This window comes from Hevea brasiliensis, chromosome 9, assembly GCF_030052815.1.
Source record: "Hevea brasiliensis isolate MT/VB/25A 57/8 chromosome 9, ASM3005281v1, whole genome shotgun sequence".
NCBI classification, from domain to species: domain Eukaryota; kingdom Viridiplantae; phylum Streptophyta; class Magnoliopsida; order Malpighiales; family Euphorbiaceae; genus Hevea; species Hevea brasiliensis.
In genome coordinates this window covers 46,453,607-46,476,863 of record NC_079501.1, presented here as the reverse complement: position 1 = coordinate 46,476,863, position 23,257 = coordinate 46,453,607, and positions in this window count along the sequence as shown.

The following is a 23,257-nucleotide window of genomic DNA, read 5'->3' as shown; positions in this document are numbered from 1 at the left end:
TTTGTCCATGGTGACAAGTGTAATACTGTAAATGGACCTTTTCTTATGGCATTAATATTAATGAATTAATAGCGCATTTTTAATTCAATACTCTTTTTCTTTCCATCCTTATAACATGTTCTATTCTTTATTCCTTCAGGACAATTCATCAATTAACACCTAATAATCCAATAGACTCAGAAATTCCTCTGGTTAATTTTGAAATCCCCATAACTGCCATTACTTCAAGTAATTCTGAGGAAGACCTTACAGAAGAAAACAATGAAAAAGATGAACCCTCCCTCGTGCCTTGTGAAGATGAAACGCGCACAATAAACTTAGGCACGGAAGAAGTAAAAAGGGAACTTAAGGTAGTGGAGAGTGACGAATTGGGAGATATGATCGATCTGCTAAGGAATTTCTCGACGTATTCTCATGGAGCTATGATGATATGGTGGGTTTGGACCCTCAGATAGTAACGCACAAAATTCCCTTGATCCCGGGGACAATCCCGGTAAAACAAAAGCTAAGGAGAATGAATCCCGACACACTGCTTAAGGTTCGGGACGAAGTCAAGAAACAGTATGACGCCGGGTTCTTAGAAGTGGTCAAATATCCCCAATGGGTGGCTAACGTCGTCCCGGTGATGAAGAAAGACGGGAGAGTCTTGGTGTTTGTTGACTACAGGATCTTAATAAAGCTAGTTTGAAAGACGATTTCCTCTCCCCACATTGATGTGCTAGTTGACAATGCCGCGGGTTTGGGCAGATGTTCGTGTATTGATGGGGCATCAGGGTACAATCAGATCCCAATGGACGAGGAAGACAAGGATAAAACTGCTTTTATCACCCAATGGGGGGTATTCTGCTATCGGGTCATGCCATTCGGGTTGAAGAATGCCGGCTACTTACCACAAGCAATGGTCACATTATTCCACGATATGATGCATAAAGAAGTGGAGGTGTATGTGGATGATATGATCATCAAATCTCGGGGAGAGGAGAGCCACGTTCAGGTGATAAGGAGGGTGTTTGAAAGACTCAGGAAATACCAGTTGAAGTCGAACCTGCTAAGTGCATATTCGAGCTAGATCGGAAAACTGCTGGGATTCATAGTAAGCGAGAAAGGGATAGAAGTAGATCCGCATAAGGTTCGAGCTATTCAAGAAATGCCGTCCCCAAAAACAGAAGGAGGTGCGCAGCTGGGAAAATCAACTACATTTCGAGGTTTATTTCTAATCTCACGCCAAAGCCGAGCCTATTTTCGATTACTCGGAAAAACAACTCTACTCAATGGGATTCTTTGTCAAGAGGCTTTTGAGAAAATCAAGCAAGATTCACAAACCCACCAAGATTGGTCCCACTGTGGCGTGTAGGCCTCGATCCTGCATACATGGCACCAAATGATTCCATGGGATGTGTTTTGGGACAAAGATGATGATACCGCCGAAAAGAGAGGGCCATTTATTACCCGAGCAAGAAGTTCAATGATTGTGAGTCAAGGTACTCTTCCTTAGAAAAGACTTGCTGCGCGTTGGCACCGGACAAAGAAATCGCCTTAAGCACTACATGTTAAATCACAAAACATGGCTCATCTCCGTGATGGACCCTATCGATATGTATTTGAGAGCCCTTCGTGTGAAGAATAGCCAAGTGGCAAGTTATACTCTCCCAATATGATATAGTCTACATGACCCGGAAGCGGTGAAAGGTAGCGTGATTGCCGACCTCCCAGCGTAAAAACCCTATCCCGGATTATGAAGCTCAATTTTGAGTTCCCCGATGAGCATATTAATGAAGTAGATCACAAGAAGGGGAACCAGCCAATGTATGGGAAATGTATTTTGACGAGCGGTCAATTTATCCGAACGGAATCGAGCCGCACTAGTATCCCTGCATGAAAGCACTTCCCAATAGCCGCTAAGTTGGGATTTGACCGCACCAACAATGTCGCTGAATATGAAGCTTGTGTGATGGGTCTACATGCCGCTATAAAGATGAAAATCAGAAAGTTGGAGGTGTATGGAGACTCGGCTCTGATAATTTATAAGGTTAAGGGAGAATGGCAAACCAAGGATCCCAAGCTAAACCCCTATCACAAGAACTAACTGGAGATGATCAAGTAATTCAAGAAATCTCTTTCACTCATCCGAGTAGAGACAGAATCAATTTGCGATGCCTTTGCTACTCTGGCTGTTATGGCTCAAATCGAAGAAGGACAGACGTTTCAGACGCTCAAGATTAAGGTAAGGGATGAGCCAGCCTATTGTCTCATGATTGAAGAAGAGCCCGACGGAAAGCCTTGGTATCATGACATCCCGGCTCATCAGAGAACCGAGAATTTCCCTTCGGGGCAAGCAAGAATGAAAAGAAGATGATTCGAGATTAGCATTAGGTACTTTCCAAAGGAGAGACCCTATACAAGAGGAGCGCCAACGCGACCATCGAGATGCGTAGATGCAAAAGAAGCTAAGAGAATCCTCTTTGAGACGCATGAGGGAAATTGTGCCACTCACGCCAATGGTCACATGATGACGGCAAATCATGCGACGTGGGTATTTTTGGACCACAATGGAAAAGGATTGCATCGAGTATTTCCGGAAGTGCCACAAGTGTCGATTACGCAGATCCGATAAATATGCCACCTCACAAGCGCTCAATCTCGCCTCACCGTGGCCTTTTGCAATGTGGGGCATAGATGTGATTGGTCCCATCAATCCCAAGGCATCCAATGGGCACAGATTCGCCCTTGTAGCCATCGACTATTTCTCCAAGTGGGTCGAGGCGACATCCTATGCTCACATCACGCAGAACACGCTTTCAAATTCTTCGTAAACAATATCATCCGCCGCATGGTCTCCCGAATGAAATTATCACCGATAACGCCAAGAACCCGAACGGTCCAAGATTCAAGCCGTGTGTGATCAATACGTAATCCGACATCTCAATTCCTCCCCATACCGCCCCTGGATGAATGGAGCGGTTGAAGCCGCGAACAAAAACCTCAAGAGAATAATCCGAAAATGACAAATACATATAGGGATTGGCATGATATGCTTCCTACGCCTCCACGCATACCGACTTCCGTAAGAACCTCGACCGGCAACACCATACTCACCGGTCTACGGATGGAGGTCAGATTGCCTATTGAGGTTGAAATCCCGCCCCTAAGAATTTTGAAGGAATCGTGATCGATGAGTCAGAATGGATCCAGTCAAGGTTGGATCAGTTGAATTTGCTGGATGAGAAAAGGTTAACAGCAGCATGTCACGGACAATTATACCAGAGAAGAATGGCCAGGGCATTTGATAAAAACGCATACCACGGAATTTCAACCTGGGACTTAGTTCTGAAGAAAGTACTGCCAAACCAAAACGATCCCCGGGGCAAATGGTCACCAACCTACGAGGGTCCTTATGTAATTAAAAAGGCGTTTTCTGGAGGAGCCTTGATCTTGACTCACATGGACGGTGAAGAATTCCCGAGACTGTGAATGCCGACACCGCCAAGAGATACTATGCATGAAAAGGAGAAAGGATGAAACCCAAAGGCGCCTTAAAAAAAAAAAACAAATCTTGGGGTGAAAACCCAAAAGGGCGCCCCAAGAACCGAAGTGGAGGAATAAGGAAGGGGGCATGAAACCACGGATAGAAAAGAGACTGCATTTACATGCACTTCAAAGAACTCAAATAATGGCGCTTAAAAGACTTCAAAATTAACCATAAGGAATATGTGAGATCTATCCCTATGGCCTTTCCTTTGAAAGTTTATCTTCGCTTTTTCAAGACCATAAAAAAGTTATACTTTAATCCTTCCGCTCTTATTTTTCTCGTCGCCCGCTTTTAATATCGCTCTTTCTTTGTTTAATGTGCTATTAATTAGTTAAATTTTTGCCATAAGATTTGAATTCGAGAATTGATAACCTCACGCATTTGCTATGAGATTTGCAGGAATGACGGCCTTAAAAAAAACTAGAGGCGAAAACCCGAAGGGCGCTTCTAGCCGAATGGACGAAGAGAAAGTGAAAACCATCAAGGGCGCTTTCCGTAGAATAAGAAGAAATTCTGGAATGAAAATGTGCATACTAAAGAATGAGATCATAGGTCAGGTCTTGCAACTCCTCCTCCATTAATCGTCCGCCTTCGTTATCTTGTTGAGTACACTCTTTCAGGGAATAACTTCATATGCCAAAGTCAGACTTGTTTTGTAAGTTGATTTTAATTTCCTGCAATTTAAATTTCCACCATCAATCTATGGATCCTTGATCCAAGTTGATTTTATTTTCCTGCAATTCCACCATCAATCTCTGGATCCTTGATCCAAGTTGATTTTATTTTCCTGCAATTCCACCATCAACCTCTGGATCCTTGATCCAAGTTGATTTTATTTTCCTGCAATTACACCATCAATCTCTGGATCCTTGATCCAAGTTGATTTTATTTTCCTGCAATTTAAATTTCCACCATCAATCTATGGATCCTTGATCCAAGTTGATTTTATTTTCCTGCAATTCCACCATCAATCTCTGGATCCTTGATCCAAGTTGATTTTATTTTCCTGCAATTCCACCATCAACCTCTGGATCCTTGATCCAAGTTGATTTTATTTTCCTGCAATTCCACCATCAATCTCTGGATCCTTGATCCAAGTTGATTTTATTTTCCTGCAATTCCACCATCAATCTCTGGATCCTTGATCCAAGTTGATTTTATTTTCCTGCAATTCCACCATCAATCTCTGGATCCTTGATCCAAGTTGATTTTATTTTCCTGCAATTCCACCATCAACCTCTGGATCCTTGATCCAAGTTGATTTTATTTTCCTGCAATTCCACCATCAACCTCTGGTTCCTTGATCTAAGTTGATTTTAATTTCATGCAATTTAAATTTCTGTTATCAACCTCTGGTTCCTTGATCTAAGTTGATTTTAATTTCATGCAATTTAAATTTCTGTTATCAACATCTGGTTCCTTGATCTAAGTTGATTTAAATTTGATGCAATTTACATTTCGTTATCAACCTCCGTTCCTTGATCTAAGTTGATTTTAATTTCATGCAATTTACATTTCGTTATCAACCTCGGTTCCTTGATCTAAGTTGATTTTAATTTCATGCAATTTAAATTTCTCATATCAACCTCCGTTTATAGATATAAGTTGATTTTAATTTTCTATGTCATTAACTTAGGTGTGCTTTAGTTCCCTAATTTCAAATACCTAATCGTCCAAAATATGAGTCGGAATCTTTACATAATTCCTATACGGAAATTTTTCCTTTAATAGAAATTACGTAAAGAGGGGCAGCTGTCGACACCATATTTTGGCCGATCCCCAAAATACTTTGAAACCGATCCCCGGTGCTAAGTTTCCTGAATAGCTAATCACGCTTCCGATCCTCTTTGGTAGGCGGTCACATTTCCGACCTCTCCTCGCAAAGACGTGAATCAATGATAAGTCCTACGCATCCCTTGAAACTCAGCCGATCTCTCAAATCATTTACCGATCCTTCAAACCCGTTGCCGGATTTCCGGACCTGTCAAGAATATTCCCGATCCCCGTTGATAAATGGAGTGAACTAGCACTAGATCTTTTCCTACCAGTTTTATTGCCGACCTCCTTTCCGAAAGTTTAAGAGCTAAAGTGTTGGTTCGATTCGATCTTAAGTGTTCGAGTTAAATTTTCGGTCAAGTTCTGCTCAAGATTTCTTCCCTACCGATCTCATGTTCAGAGTGCTTTCCGATCTCTCATACTTAGATTAATAATCACATTTAGTTTTTGTTTCTTTGTGCTCATACAATCAAATACTCGCACAAATAATGGTTCAAAATTTTCCGATCACAATCATTCATTGAACAAAAGGCATTTCATTTCATGTCATAATTTGTACAAAGTTATTCGGCCGGGATCACCCCACTGATCTACATTTGATCACTCCTCTCTCCTCTCACCCTGGCTTCATCCTCACTATCTTCACCATCGCCCCGGTGCCAGTCGCCCATCCAAGAAAAGTCTTCTTCGGTAACGCCTCCCGGAGTGCGCCAAGAGATCCTTGTGAGCCTTCACATAGGCCTCGGCTATTCCCGCCACCATCTCCTCATCCTCCCCTATTTATACTAGTCCGAGCATTTAATGCTCGCGAGGTTCTAGGCGCATCGATTGGTGAGACTCGACACTGCTCGACACTTTTCTCAAATATCCGAATGTTCAGAGATCGGCATAACAAGTTAAATATTTTGAATAAAGGATCAGTCAAGTGTCATTCAAGTAAAGAACCAGATCGGATCACCACCTTAGAGATCGGAAAATAATCAATGCAAAATATTATAAGATGATAACTGCAAAATAAAGTCTTTATTTGCAAAAAGATCGGATTACAATAAAGGACTAACTACATCATTTGGGTGATCTCTAGAGATCTGATTACATTGACAGACTACATCATTTTGGCGATCTCTAAGGATCGGAATACATTGGAGATCTGACTATATCAAAAGGCCGACCTAAGGATCGGTTTACAACTGATCCCAAGGATACTCCTGTGAGATCCATGGATCGCTTTATAACTTATCCCAAGGATACTCCTGTGTTCTAAGGATCGCTTATAATCGATCCCAAGGATATTGCCGATCGGATGCTTCATCCGCCGTCGAACACCCAATGTGGATCGAATCGCCGGAACACTCAATGTGATGAGAAGCCGAATGAACTCGCTTGGGCAACTCGAGATCGGTACACCAAGCCCGCAATACGGATCGGTCAAATTCAGCTTCTCTCACCATCGCCAATTAGGACCATCCAATCACCGGATCGTAAATTTTCCGTCGAGGAAAAGGGAATTCCATCTAAGAGGATCAAAACCACGCTTGTAGCCTAACTTTCCCGAATAGCTAGAACCAAGAAACAAGGAGAAAGAGAGAAAATCGAATGAAGGAAATGCCACTATCAACAGGTATATATAGGGAAAATGGGCATTTAATGTCGAAGGAAAACGGCGACGCTCAAAATCGAGATGTAATTAATGCTTGGACCGAATCCGCATCGATCAAAGGATAAAAGAGATCGGGAGATCGCATGAGAGATCGGAATGGGAGCTAGGGAGGGATCGGAAGACAAAAAGAATAAGACAAATTCGATAACCGCCGTAATCGTGAGCCGAGGTAGTTAAAGCGTGGCGCACGAGATCTCCACCGCACGCCTAAGAATCGCCCGCACGCCGACAGTGCCGTGGTATGTCATGACACCCTGTACATCCCAATCCCCACCGTTGATCTCACTTGTAAGGATGAATCCGAACCCTTGGATCAAGAGAGAAGACGACAATACCAGCGTCTTTCACTCACCCTCGATCGTTCCGACAAAGGATTCAAGACCGCTTGATTAAAAGAGGAAAAGGACAAATATTTTGAGAAGCGATCTCACCATTCGCTTTGATTCTCTTTAATTCCTGAACATCCGATCATGTACTTCAAAATCCCGACCCTCCATCTCCTCAAAATGAATCTCGACCCTTCATGGGGAGCACCCGATTCCTATAAATACCGCATGAAAACTGCTCAAAAAAGGAAGGGACGAAAAAAAGGAAAGGTCATTATTATAGCGGAAGAACTCAAAATTTCATTCAGCTTTGTTATTCTCGCTACTTTGAAGTATTGATTGGAAAGACTTTTGAAACTAGTTTTCAAGTGTTTCTTGAAAAGGATTTTGAACACTGAACTCTACATTTCCACTTGTTCATCACCCGATCACGCCTTCACTTTCAACTCTTTATCATCTCTATTTTCATCCCTTCGTTGGAGCTCAAATCCCACTCGCTTGTTATCTTGACCTAATCACATCATAGCTAAGCTCCTCCAGCCACGGTGAACATCAACTCTCAAAGCTAATCACCGCGGTCTTGTTTCTAGTGGCCACCCCATAATTATTCCTACTGATTCAGCTCCTCCTGTAAGAGCTCACGTCATGCTTTATTAAGTGTTTGCGTTCATTTCTTTCAGATTCTCTCCGTCCTTTTACGTATGTGAATTTTCTCCAAGTTCATCTCGAGCAAAGAGACCAAGAAATGTTATTCTCAGGTCATCTCTTTAGTGATTAGTGTGCCTTTTATTAATCTTCGTCATTTCTGAATACAAGCTTTTCTGGTTCCTAGTAGAGTGTAAATGGTCAGGTAAGACGTAGGTAACTGCAACCTAAAGATCTCTCTTAAAGGGAAAATCTGAATAATACATGAGGAAGATAGCCGAACTATTAGGCCGACGTAAACAGCAATTCGACAAAGATGTCATGAAATGGAATAAGATTAAAGTAAACGAAACAGAGTGGATCGGTCATTAATAGATATTGGTAAAATGACTACATGAAAAGGTCAGTGAATCAAGTCTAGTGTTCCCCGTTTAGCCACAGGATATCCATAAACCTTATCCTGCATTTTTGAAGGTCGAATTCTTAGTTTTAGGTTCTTAAGACCCGTAGCTGTGGTAATTTTTTAAAGGTCGGAAAAGTCTTTGTCCGAGTCTCATCAAAATAGAAGGGGTCGGAAGAGTCCTTATCCTATCCTTGCCTAAAAGTTTTAAGTCAACTCTTAAAGGAGATCGGAGGAGGGTTCTTATCCGGTCTCCCTTCAAAATTTTGATAAACATTAAGTAGGGATCGGAAGAGAGTTCTTATCCGGTCTCAACTCAAAACATTAACGAGTAACTCTAAAGGAGATCGGAGGAGGGTTCTTATCCGGTCTCCTTTCAAAATTTTAATAAGTAACTTAAAAGAGATCGGAGGAGGATTCTTATCCGGTCTCCCTTCAAAATTTTAATAAACATTAAATAAGGATCGGAGGAGAGTTCTTATCCGGTCTCCACCTCAAATTTTAATAAACATCTGAAAGAGATCGGAGGAGAGTTCTTATCCGGTCTCATCCTCCAAACTTTAAATAACTTAAAAGAGACCGGAGGAGGGTTCTTATCCGGTCTCCCCTCAAAATTTTAATGAACAACTTAAAAAAGATCGGAGGAGAGTTCTTATCCGATTCTCACACCCGTTCACTAAGGTTGTCTCATTTACTTATGTATCTGGGTGATCCAAATTTAGCGAAAAATCAAACATTCCTTCTACCAAAAGGATTAACATTGCCGCCTAAGCCCTTCTAACTAATTTGTAAAGGACGCAGAATTAAATCTACTTACCCTTATTAAGGGACGAGGTGGGGTGCCTAACACCTTCCCCACCCGTTAATGGACCCCGAACCTAGAATCTCTGTTTTGAAGTGGTTTCATTTTTAATTTAACTCCCTAAATGGTTTTCTTTAGTTTCCCTCAAAACTAAGGTGGCGACTCCTCACTTTTCCCACTTCGGTGAGTGATCGTCCGGGCGACCGCAAAATCCCGTTGCGACAATCATCTCTAGCCATCTTCTCTGCCTTAAATTTAACTCTCTTTGGGTGCCTAAATACTTCAAACTTTTGTGATCTGTGTAAATGTAGCACTTTTTTCCATACAAGTAGTGTCTCTATATCTTCAAGGCAAAGACTATTACTGCTAGCTCCAAGTTATGTGTAGGATAATTCTTCTCATGTGGTTTAAGCTGGCGTGAAGCATAGGCAATGGTGTTTCTATCTTGCATCAGCACATAGCCTAAACCATTGTGAGAAGCATCACTGTATATGGTGTACTCTTTACCTGGTGTAGGTAAAGTTAGGACTGGAGCTTCAGTCAAACACAGTTTCAACTCATCAAAACTTTTCTAGTACTGATCGGTCCACTGAAATTTCACATCTTTCTAAAGCAACTTGGTCAGTGGAGATGCCAACAAGGAGAATCTCTTCACAAACCTACAGTAATAATTGGCCAAACCAAGGAAACTCTGAACTTTTGACACATTTCTGGGCGACTTCCAATTAAGAATAGCTTCTACCTTGCTGGAATTCACCTTGATACCCGCAACTGATACAATGTGTCCCAAAAAGATAATTTCCTTTAGCCAAAATTCACATTTAGACAGTTTGGCATACAATTATTTCTCCCTCAAAGTCTACAACACAATTCTCAGGTGCTTGTCATGCTCCTTTGCATTCTTCGAATACACCAGAATATCATTAATGAACACCACAAAAAATTGATCTAAATATGGCTTGAAGATAGTATTCATCAGGTCCATAAAAGCAGCTAGAGCATTAGTAAACCCTAATGGCATCACTAAGAACTCATAGTGGCCATAGTGAGTCCTGAAGGTAGTTTTAGGTATACTCTAGTCCTGCCCTCAACTGATAATAACCCAATCTCAAATCAATCTTGGAAAACATAGTCACATATTTTAGTTGATCAAACAAATCATCTATCCATGGCAGAAGATATATATTCTTTATAGTCACCTTATTTAACTGTGTGTAGTCGATACACAGATGGAAAGTACCATCCATCTTCTTGACAAACAACACTGGTGCTCCCCAATGTGATATACTAGGGCAGATGAAACCCTTATCTAGCAACTCTTGTAACTGCACCTTTAACTCTTTCAACTCACTAGGTGCCATTCTATATGGAGTAATATGTTAGTAGTATGCCCTAGAGCATATAATTTCACATGTAACTTGTACATGTTTTATTAATAAATGGCAATTTCACTTTTCCTTTTACATAATATATTTATGTGTAAAAAAAAAGGTCCATTGATATTTTGTTAGAAATTATATTCTTAAGTTATTAAGAATATGAGTGACAGTATTTTTGGCACAAAGTATCATAAATTGGTTCACAATCAAGGATACTTCACAATAAGGACATGACTTATCCAGAAAGATTGTAATCATGTTTGTTCCCAAGTTATTTGTATGAGATGTAAATGAGATGGAAGGGTGAGTCTCATGCTATATAATAAACATGATAGGCACTTATGCATGTTAAATAGGCCGAACCAGTGACACTTATAACAAGCACGTGGAGTTTACTCTTGTCAATGCTTTGTTATAAATCATAAATGTAACACCCTCCCTGTAGCAATTTCGTACATTATACTGTTCCGGTGATGGGTGTCGGTTCGGACAGCTAGAATGTCTGGAAAAATATTTAAACTAAAGTGAGGAACTATAATTAACTCAAATATTAATAAGAAAAATTTAGGAAAAATTTTAGAAATAAAATACAATCAAGTTAAATGAGCCGGTGCCCTAGCGATGGGTAACTTAGTGAGAAGTTGCGGTTTTTGCAACTAGGAGCCCTAGACCAGGGGAAAAAATTATAAAATAATTTTTGGGACTCTAGAGAAGGGTCATTGAGGTTCCTATGGCATTAGAATGCCAAGGAAATATTTAGAACAAATTTTCAATCGGTACAGACAATTTTGGCCCGTTAAGCCAAACGGAGGGCATTTTGGTCATTTCGCCTTCAGAGATGATTTTTGGCCGACTTGTCCAGTTAAGTAAATAATTATTATGACATAAAATGTGAATAAATATTACTAAAAATTGAATTGAAAATGAGTAGAAAAGAAAAGAAAAAAAATGAATTAAATGGGAATTTATGACATCACATGATGTCATTAGTGTGCCTTCACCCAACCCATTGTTGACACATGGCATAACTATATTTAAAAGAGACAAATGGGCTAAAAAATGAGAGAAAAACCAGAATTCCCTTTCTTCTTCATTTCCTTGCCGTAAACCATTCTTCCCTAACCTCCATGGACAAGCTTTTTCAAGCTTAATTTTCCCTAGCTTCCACACCATAAAAGCCCTAGTTGTCTTCACAAAAAATTCACCCCACACCTTGAGGAAGCTTTGGGCAGCAAAATTTTGAAGAAAAATTAAAGTTTTGGTTGGCTTGGATTTGAGCTAAAAGAGGTTAGTGACTTAAACTTATGTTTCTTTTCAAATTTATGTTGAGTAATGAGTGTAAATTACAAAGAAAAATTGTTGAATACCAATTGTATGTAAACCATAAATTTTTGGCAGCCATGGTTAGGGTTTGTTTGTGATGATTTTAATGAAGTTAAAAGGTTATTATGGCTGCCCTTAATGTGCATTTTGTAAGTGGATTGAAGAAATGCAATGAAGATGCATGAATGGTAATGTTTGAGTTAGGGTTTGGGGTGGAGAAATGGGACTTTGAACATGTGATGATGAAAATGGGTATTAATGGTCAATTAGTGACCATTTAGTTCTGTTTAAACCAAAAATGAAGTGTGTTGAGGGATGGGATTTAGGTTTAGTGTGGCTTCCCTAGGTGACCTACAGAATTGGACATGAGTCCAGCAGGTTTGGGCAGCCAAACTTGAATTGTAGAGGTTCAATTGGTGTTTGGCGAATTGGATATGAAACTAGACACATAGTGGCACAACGTTGGTGAAGAAACCATGCCCATAATGTTAGTAGTATGCCCTAGAGCATATCATTTAGTATGTATCTTGTACATAATTTTATTAATAAAAGGCATTTCCACTTTTCGTTTACATAATATATTTATGTGTAATAGAAAAGGTCCATTGATATTTTGTTAGAAATATTATTCTTAAGTTGTTAAGAATATGAGTGATAATATTTCTAGCACAAAGTATCATAAATAGGTTCACAATCGAGGATACTTCATAATAAGGACATGACTTATCCAGAAAGATTGTATTAATGTTTGTTCCCAAGTTATTTATATGAGAAATAAATAAGATGGAATGGTGAGTCTCATGCCATATAACAAACATGATAGGCACTTATAAATGATAAGTAGGCCGAACCAGTGACACTTATGACAAGCACATGGAGTTTACTCTTGTCAATGTTTTGTCATAAATCATATCAGTGCATATAATCTTTAGACCTGAGATAGCACAATTATCTTGTATATAGGTAGTTTGAGTTTGATACTGCTTTCTTACTTGTACTATGTATGGGTATATGGGCATGTGTTGGCTCCTGCTAGTTATATATGGAGGTAGGTGTTGATCAAGATGGAATCTGTTCCTCTAAGTAAATAGAGATAAAATCCTATGTTCATTTAATTGTTCTTGATGTTTCAAGTTCCTGGCCAAGACAGATAGATTTATTCAGAAAAGAGTTTCTGATGAGAAAAATCTTTTAATCAAGAACTGGAATTAAAAGAGAACATAATATTCATAGCAAAAGGAGTTTTACATAAACCATGACTCCACAATGAGTTGGGATTTTGTAACAGAGAGATTCTAGTGCATGGTAACATATGATTATAGGTTCATTTAAGGTAAATCTTATTACTAATTGGGTGGCCATGGCATGCTATGCTAGGTGTTAACCATGGTCTATGAGGTTCATAAAATGATTTAGAGAAATCATTTATGGTAAGAAAGAGTTCTGATGATATTAAGAGTTGATATCATGTCTCATTGCCAATTAGTGATGAGCCTAGTAAGTCACACACATACACAAGTTATCACCTATTTAAATATGATTTAATTAATTAATTAAAGAGTTTAATTGACTAATTGAATAGGTTTGGTTCACAATTAAATTGCAAAGTCCCTAGCATGACTTGAAACCAAATCTAGATTATTGGATGTGTAGTATAAATTAAATTTATATTTAAATTGTTTAAATATGAATTTAATTGATGATAAATTAATTAATAGAGATTAATTAATTAATTTATATTTGATATAAATTAATTAGAAGAAGAAAATAATTATTTTGGATTAAGAACTCAAAATTAAGACACAGGGGCATTTTGGTCATTTCACAGTGTGATATGTGGCACCATGAGATGGTGACACATGGGATTACACATAAGCTTGCCAAATGTTTTTTTTTAATCATGTAAGATGATTAAAATCAAGATTAAATATAGGTTTGACACTTGGCACAATGTGATTGGGTCACTTAAACCTAGAGCTAATCAAAAGGTGACATGTGGCTAGGGTTTAATGTGTTAACCTAGCTATTTAAGTGTGGTTATGAAAACAAAAAATAACCAGCAGCCTCTCCTCTCATTTTTCACGCCACTTTGAGCCTCTCCAGCTATTTCTCTTCATCTCTCATCAATTCAAAGAGATTAGCCATCAATCTCTTGAATTAAGAACACTAGAAATTGTTTATAGTGTCCTGTTTACATCTCTAATCTCTTAAAAGGCAGAACTTGAATTTTTAATTAATAGAAAAAGCTTTAGAGGCTGTTCAAGGGCTGCCATAGGTGTTCTTGGTGTGGACAAGCTAGAGGGACAACATTTGGTGTCCTGAAGACGAATCTCAAAGGCGCAGACACGCTACAGTGCATCAAGAGGTTAGTGTAATCGTTCTTGATTTAATCTAGGGTTCTAAAATTAATCTGATTAATTTTAAAATCTTAAATGGCAAATACAGATCCAAAAACATATTAAAAGAGTTTTAATATGTTGTTTATCATTGAAATCAAATAGATAAAAATAAATATTGCATGGTGCATGTGACCCTAGGCGAAATTTTTTTGAATTCAATGGTATAATCTTGTGTTTTTCACGCTTCCGTTCCTTCACATAAGACCAAATCAAGTGGACCAAAAACTTGCCCCAATCCGGGTGACCTGCAGTCTGTTTCTGCAAAATGACCAAATGAACAGTGATTGTTTATTTGGCCATAACTCAGTGTATAATGGTCCAATTGACCGAAAATTTTACCAGAAGCAAGCTAAGATATAAACCAACAACTTTCATGAAGAAACCTACCCCAAATTATGACCAGAACCTATCCAAAAAGGGAGCTACACTCACTATTCACTGCACTGTAGATATGGTCAGTCCAGAAAAATTCCAATCTAGCCAGTTGTGGTTTTTGGACCATAACTTGAGCTAAAAAAACTCCAAATGGAGTGATTAAAAAAAAAAAAAATTCGACTAGACAAAATAAGGAACAACTTTCATATTTATCATTTTTCCAAATTCCCACTGAAACAGTAACTAATGGAACAGTAAACCCAAAGCTTGAAAACTGAAAATTCTGTCCAATTCACATTAAGCTTAGAGATGGTATTGGCAACCAATACCAACAAGTTTAAAATGCAAAATGTGGTATGTTGATGATATTTAAACTAATTTACCTATTGCCAATGCAAAATTCAACATTTTGGTTGACCAATGAAATGAATAGTAATCATAAAAATTCAATTTCAAAGAATTACATAAATAAAAAGTGTTAAATGCCCTAGTAGGCCTAATGTGATTGGTTTGGATAGGTTGGCATGCCAATAGGGTTGTATTAGCAGTACTGCATATGGCTTCATTCCATTCTATATTTCATGGCTTTCCATTCCATTCTGTGACATAATAGCCTTTGGCTATGATATTGAGTTGTTATGCTCGGGTTTAATTCCCGATAATTATTACAGCTTATTAGTCGCTCATTGCCTGCACACCGAGACACTATGTGACCGATGGTGTGATGGTCCGAGGTACTTAGTACCCAGCATCAGCCACTGCTTATCGATCCATCCAACTAGTATAGGTTACTCGGGCAATATTAATAAATCTTATCAAACTTTAATCGAATAACATTGCTATAAATATTTGAAATTAAGTCTACCAAAAATGTAAACATACATTCTGCATACATGTTATTATTTTATTTTATTTTATTTTATATTGTCACCACTAAGCAGAATTGCTTAGCGCGTCGCTTTTGCCATGCGCAGGTACTGGAGACATAGCTGGGGAGTCCAGCAGACCTCATATAGGGTGAATTTTCAGATCTGCACTCAGAGTTCAAAGTCACCTCACAAATTGCAGTGCATTGGTAGGACATTGGGCTACCTAAGTCTTTTGTATTTGTAAACTTTTGTTATGTATATTATAAACTCATGTAATCTTATTTTTGCTGTAATTACCTATGAACTGTGTTCAGAAATAAATATGAGTATTTCTCATTGAATTGGGTGTGATATGGGATGAATGTGAATTTTGAGATACTGAATTGATTTGAGAAATTGTTGAAAAATGTTGGTGGTTGATTGAGATTGAGATTATAATTATATTGAAAGTGTTTTTAAACAGGTTCAGAAGAACTATTTTCCTATTTATAGCCGGCACTCTGTCGGATTTTCTATAAAATTTGTGGAAAAATTTAGATTTATCAAAAATTATAAATAAATGAATAAAAAGGGATTAATTGAAATTGAAACATGAATTGGTGTTCCGACACACTGAGTGGCATAACTTGCTCGGCTACACTGTAGACGGGTAAGGGGTGTCACATTTAGTGGTATGAGAGCACGGTTTAGGAGTTTATGGGCCTAGATTGAGTCCATACCATGCATTGCATTTGTAAGAGTCGAGGTGACACTAATGCAGATATGTTGTCTTTGTTAAATAGGATATGGACCATTCATCTCAGAGGGCAGTTGAGGAGGAAGTGGAGAGTCATGCTCCACATGCAGTAGCTGAGACTGGGGGAAGGGGAGAACCTGCTCCACCAGCTCCATCAGAGCCTGCTCAACCTCCACAGGCCGTGCTCCAGCAAATGGCCAAATTCTTCAAACAAATGGCTGGGGTAATGCCACCGCCACCACCACCTCCACAACCAAAATCACACCTGGAAAGATTGAGAAAATTTGGAGCAGTGGACTTCTTTGGCAAGAGAGAAGATGATTTTATTGTAGCCGAAAATTGGTTGAACAGAACAGGCAGAGTTTTAAAACAACTCCACTGCACTCCAGAGCAAAACCTAGAAGCTGCCATATCTCTGTTACAAGACGATGCATATGAATGGTGGGATATGGTGTCTAGTGAAGTGCAACCAAAAGTAATAACTTGGGACTTCTTCCTCTTAGAATTCAAGAAGAAATATGTGGGTAGTGTATACCTGGAAGAGAGAAGAAGAGACTTCATTAACCTGAGGCAGAGACAGTTGACAGTGGCCGAGTATGAAAAGGAATTTGTCAGATTAAGCCGCTACGGAAGGGAGATAGTCCCTAATGAGGCCGAAAGGTGTAAGAGATTTGAAGAGGGATTAAATGACCATATAAAGATCATGATTACTGCCTTGGGAATCACAGACTTTACCAAGTTAGTGGAAGCTGCAATAAAAGTTGAAAAGGTTAGAATAAGTGAGCAGACCAGAAGAGAGGGACAGCAGAAGAGGGGCTCGGGTCAATCTAGTTCATCTCCTGCACCTGGGAAGAAGTTCAAAGGTCCACCTGCACAGAGTTCAGGTCAACCACAAGGTCAGGGTCTCAGGCCTGTGCCATAGTTTACCCCTAGGAGAGGTCACCCACACCATCGGGCGCCTCTCGAGGATGGGGTTCAGGGGATCAGCCCTAGCATCTTCTGCATGTCCACATTATCTGAAATGGCATAAGGGGAGTGTTGGAGAGTGACTGCTGCCTACTTAAGGTGTGGGTCGATAGAGCATCAGTTGAGGAACTGTCCATGCAGAACTACTACAGCTGTTCCAACACAAGCAGACAGACCTGCTCCTGCACCATAAAGAGGTAGGAAATCTGGCAAATCTGAGGCAGTGGGACCATCACAGAGGCCTGAGGCAGACCACCTGCCAGAGCCTATGCCATGAGAGCTCAGGAGGAGCAAGATGCCCCGGACGTCATCAGGGGTACGTTCTCCCTCTACAATACATCTGTGCATGCATTGGTGGATCCAGGATCCACTCATTCATACATCTGCATCAACCTACCCGTAGAAAGGGGGATACTAGTAGGGGAGAGTGACCAAGACATTCTGGTCACTAATCCGTTGGGCCACAGTGTAGTGGTGAACAAAGTGTACAAGGGTTGCCCGTTAAGGATTCAGGGGTATGAATTCGCGGCAGATCTAATTGAGTTGCCCTTCCACAAGTTTGACGTGATTTTGGGAATGGACTGGTTGTCATGTCATCAAGCAATAGTTGATTGTAAATTGAAGAGAATTTCTCTGAAAACTTCTAAGGGTAATGAGATCACTGTTGTGGGTGAAAGGACAGATTTCTTGTCCAATGTTATCTCAGCCACAGTTGTAAGAAGAATGATGAGAAAAGGCTATGAAGCTTTCCTAGCACACGTAGTTGATACTAGGCAAGTTAAGCCAAATCTGTGTGACATACCCACAGTAAAACACTTCCCAGATGTGTTCCCTGAAGAATTGCCTGGTTTGCCACCAGAAAGGGAAGTTGAATTTGCTATTGAGGTACTGCCGGGTACAGCACCAATCTTTATTGCTCCTTATAGGATGGCACCCATAGAATTGAAGGAACTGAAAATCCAGTTACAGGAGTTACTGGATAAGGGGTTCATACGCCCCAGTGTGTTACCATGGGGAGCTCCAGTGCTGTTTGTGAAAAAGAAGGATGGGACTTTGAGGTTATGCATTGATTACCGGTAGTTGAATAAAGTGACTATGAAGAATAAATATCCGTTGCCTAGAATTGATGATCTGTTTTATCAGTTGAAGGGAGCAGGAGTATTTTCAAAAATTGATCTCAGATCAGGGTATCATCAGTTGAGGGTGAAGGATGCAGATGTGCCAAAGACTGTATTCAGGACCCGATATGGGCATTATGAGTTCCTAGTGATGCCCTTTGGCCTAACAAATGCACCAGAAGCATTCATGGAACTTATGAACCGTATCTTCCATCCATACCTAGATCGGTTCGTAATGGTCTTTATTGATGATATTTTTGTGTATTCCAAGACCAGGGAAGAACATGATGAACATTTGAGGATTGTTCTGCAAACCCTAAGAGAAAAGAAGCTGTATGCTAAGTTGTCCAAGTGTGACTTCTGGTTGAATGAGATTGCATTCCTTGGACACATAGTGTTAGCTGATGGGATTAGAGTGGATTCCAAGAAAATAGAAGCAGTGATGGAATGGAAGCCTCCCAGGAATACAACTGAGGTCAGAAGTTTCTTGGGGCTAGCTGGGTATTACAAAAGATTTGTGAAGGGATTTTCCTTAATAGCTGCTCCAATGACCAAGTTGTTACACAAGAATGTCAGATTTGACTGGACTGACAAGTGTCGGACAAGTTTTGAGAAGTTGAAGGCTATGTTGACAAAGGCACCAGCACACAAACAAAGGTGTCAGGAAAAGACTTTGTGGTCTACAGTGATGCCTCTCATAATGGGTTAGGGTGTGTATTGATGCAAGAGGGGAAGGTGGTCGCTTATGCTTCCAGACAGCTAAGGCCACATGAATAGAATTACCCTACCCATGATCTAGAGCTTGCAGCAATTATCTTCGCACTGAAGATATGGAGGCACTACTTATATGGTGAAAAGTGCTACATTTACACAGAGCACAAAAATCTAAAATATTTGCCAACTCAGAAGGAGCTCAACCTTAGACAGAGGCGATGGATTGAGTTCCTGAAGGACTATGATTGTGTAATTGACTACTATCCTTGGAAGGCAAATGTAGTTGCTGATGCTTTGAGCAGAAAATCCATCACAACTTTGAGATCATTGAATGCCTGTCTATCTTTAGTTCGAGATGGAGCTATTTTGGTTGAGTTGCAAGTGAGGCCAAACCTGCTACAACAGATTTTAGATGGGCAAAAGGCAGATGAAAAGTTAATGGCTATTATGAGCAAAATCTCAGAGGGAAAAGCAACTGACTATGAGGTGAAAGCAGATGGGTGTCTGTACTATAAAGGAAGAGTATGTGTACCAGATATGTGACACCCCTTACCCAGCTACAGTGTATCCGAGTAAGCTATGTCACACGGTGTACCGGAACACCCTATCTTATCCCAATCATTTTTATTCTTTTTAATTCATTTTCATCATAGTTTTGAATATAATTTGTGAAATATAGTTCATTTAAGTCATTTATTGAAATTATAAATTATTTGAGGTTTCGAAAATTTTTAAAGAAAATTCGGCAGAGTACCGGCTAAAAATGGAAAAAAACAATTCTTCGGAACCTGTGAAAAACACTTCCAATAAACAAATTCATTCATTCTCAACTCCAATATCATCACAAAACTCAATATCAAGATCTCAACATTTCAATTTCAATTCTCATTCATCCATCACATGTGATGATCACATATATATCACAAATAAACATTTACTTTTCCATTTACAAATACAATTTTCATAATTTACATGAACATCAATATACATTACACAAGTTTAATTACATATAAGTAAATCAAAATTTATTACAGAATGCCAAAATGACACCTAGTGTCCTACCAATGCACTGCAGAAGTTGAGGTGACACAGACACTGTGCAGAACTGCAGGATGGACTCACCCAGTCTGCGGTCTACTGGGCTCACGATCTGTATCTCCAGTACCTACGCGTGGCAAAAGCAACGCGCTAAGCAATAATGCTTAGTGGTGCAATAATATAATAAAAGAAAATAGCAGAAAATAAGTATGTATAGAATGTGTATGATTTCTTTGTTTGGTATTGGTATGTCCATTACTTCATTATCTTTGTCCACTTTTATTCATTTGATTGCCCCAAGTAACCTACACTAGGCGACTGGACTGGATAAACGGGTAAACTGGCACTGGGTATCAAGTACCTCGGGCCGTCACACCATCGGTCACATAGGCATCTCCCCGTGTGCAATAGAACAGCTAACAAGCTGTAAATAATATCAGGCACAAGGCCAAAGCTCAATACAAGGTCAGAATGGCTAAAAGCCATGAAATCACAGGATGGCATATTGCCATGTGCAGTATTGCTAATTGAACCCTATTGGCATGCCAAATTATCCAAACCAATCATGTTAGGTATACTAGGGCATTCGATACTTTAAAATTCTTCAATCTTTGGATTTCAAGTTTCGGTGTTACTATTCACCTCTATGGTCAACTAAAATGTTGACTTTTAGGTAGAAATTAGGTACATTGGTTTTAGCACTCCCAACATACCACATTTTTCTTTTAAAACTTGTTGGAATTGGCCACCATTACCATTTCTAACTTAAAACCAAGAGGGCAGAAAATTTCAGTTTTTGAAGCATATGTTTACTGTTCCATTAAGCACTATTGTAGTGAGAATTTGAAGAAATGAAAAACATGAAAGTTGTTCCTTATTTTGTCTAGTTGAATTTCCTTTATTGAATCACTCCATTTGGAGTTTTGTAGCTCCAGATATGGCCCAAAGACCACAGCTGGCCGGATTTCCATTCTGCAGAAATTACCACATCTACAGTAACATGAACAGTGACTGTGAGTGCATGTTTGAATAGGTTCTGGCCATAATTTGGGGTATGTTCCTTCATGAAAGTTGTTTTTCTATGTCTTAGCTTGTTGCTGTAAAAATTTCAGGTCAATTGACCAAATCTACAGTGAGTTATGGCCAAATGAACAGTTACTGTTCATTTGGTCATTTCTGCAGGTGCTGTTGCAGGGTATCTGGATTGGGGCCAACTTTTGGTCCTCTTGCTTTGGTCTTTTGGGCATGGTTTCTTCAGCAAAAATGTGCCATTATAAGCCTAGTTTCATGTCCAATTGGCCAAACACCAATTGGACCAACACAGCGAAAGTTATGGCTGTGTAATTGGACTGGAATCTCAGTCACCATTCTGCTGTCTTTAGGCAGCCTACCATTCCACTTTGCCATGCCATTTTTCTGTCCAATTTATGGTCAACATACCTCAAATGGTCACTAATTGACCATTAGAGTGTTCTTTAACAGTTTCATAAGCCAAGTAAATTTTTACTTCTCAAAACCCTAATATCCAATTCAATTTACCCATAAACCTCAATTAGCACACTAGTTCAACATCCATGCATATTCATACCTTAAACATCATTTCTGGCCACTCTAAATTCATTAAAACAATCAAACTCATCCTTCCTTAGGGCTGCCAAAAATTGAAGATACTCTAACATATATGATTTACTTCAAATTCTTACAATTTCTTAACTTAAAATGATGCTCTAGCAAGGATTAAAGGAGTGAGAGTGAAAGTATAGCACTAACCTTTAAGTGGCAGAATTTCAGCCACCCAAACTCCTTTCTTTCTTCCTCTTTTGGCCGCCTAAAGCTTCCTTAGGGTGTATAGATAAATTTTAGTGAAGATGACTTAGGGTTTTGGGGTGAGGTTTGAGAGGTTTTTCAAGCTTGAAAATGAAGAAAATGGAGGTTTAGGGCAAGGCTTGATTTCGGCTGCAATTGGGGAGGATGATGGCTGCTGGATTTTTAATTATTTTGGTCTTTGTTTTGTCTCTTTTAAGTATTTAAGAAAGCTTATTAGCTTGTGATTGGTTGGTAATTTATAAATGACATCATTATGATGTCATAAATTGCTTTATTTTGATTTTTCTTTTCTTTTCATCACTACTCAATTTCAATTAAATTTTTAGTAATGTTTCTTCATATTTTATGTCATATTAATTATTTACTTAGCTGGACAAGTCGGCCAAAAATCACCTCTGAAGGCGAAATGACCAAAATGCCCTCCGTTTGGCTCAACAGGCCAAAATTGTCTGTACCGATTGAAAAATTTTTGTAAATATTTTCTTGGCATTCTAATGCCATGGGAACCTCAATAACCCTTCTCTGGAGTCCCAAAAATTATTTTATAATTTTTCCCCCGGGTCTAGGGCTCCTCGTTGCGAGAACCGCAACTTCCCTCTGGTTTACCCCTCGCTAGGGCACCGGCTCGTTTAACTTGGTTGTATTTTATTTCTAAAATTTTTACTAAATTTTTCTTATTAATATTTGAGTTAATTATGGTTCCTGACTTTAGTTTAAATATTTTTCCGGACGTTCTAGCTGTCCGGACCGACACCGATCACCGGAACAGTAGAATGTACGGAGTTGCTACCGGGAGGGTGTGACAAGATAATGGGGAATTGAAAGCCAGTATTGTCACACCCTACCCCTCTGTAAGGCATAACATGATCCCGAAGTATACCTAATGAATTACCAACTCCGTCTACTGATAACCCATTAAATACACTACAAGGGATTTTAAAAACTTTTCTTACTTCTTTTACAGTGGTGAGCACTATTTACAGGTGTTAAAGACTTTGGTGAACTGAAGTGAAACAACTAACTCATTTGATTTATTTGGAATATCTGTAAAAATTTTGGCAAGGTGCCATTTGTATTTTGGACAAAACAGTTCTTCAGAAAACCTGTAAAAAGCACTTTAATTATTTTCCAAATCTCAACTCTAACATTTTTCTCAATACAACACATTTCTCAACTCAATTCCATAGAAATTTTTCAAAGTCTGAGATAAGGAAATATAATACAATTTTTACAAGTCAAATAACTCATAATAAATTTACAACTTCAAGGTACAATTTGAATTTACAATCACTCAAAACCAAAAACAAAATGTACATACAAATGTCATACATTACTGACAAAATGCAAAATATTGGTATACTCATTATACCAGGTA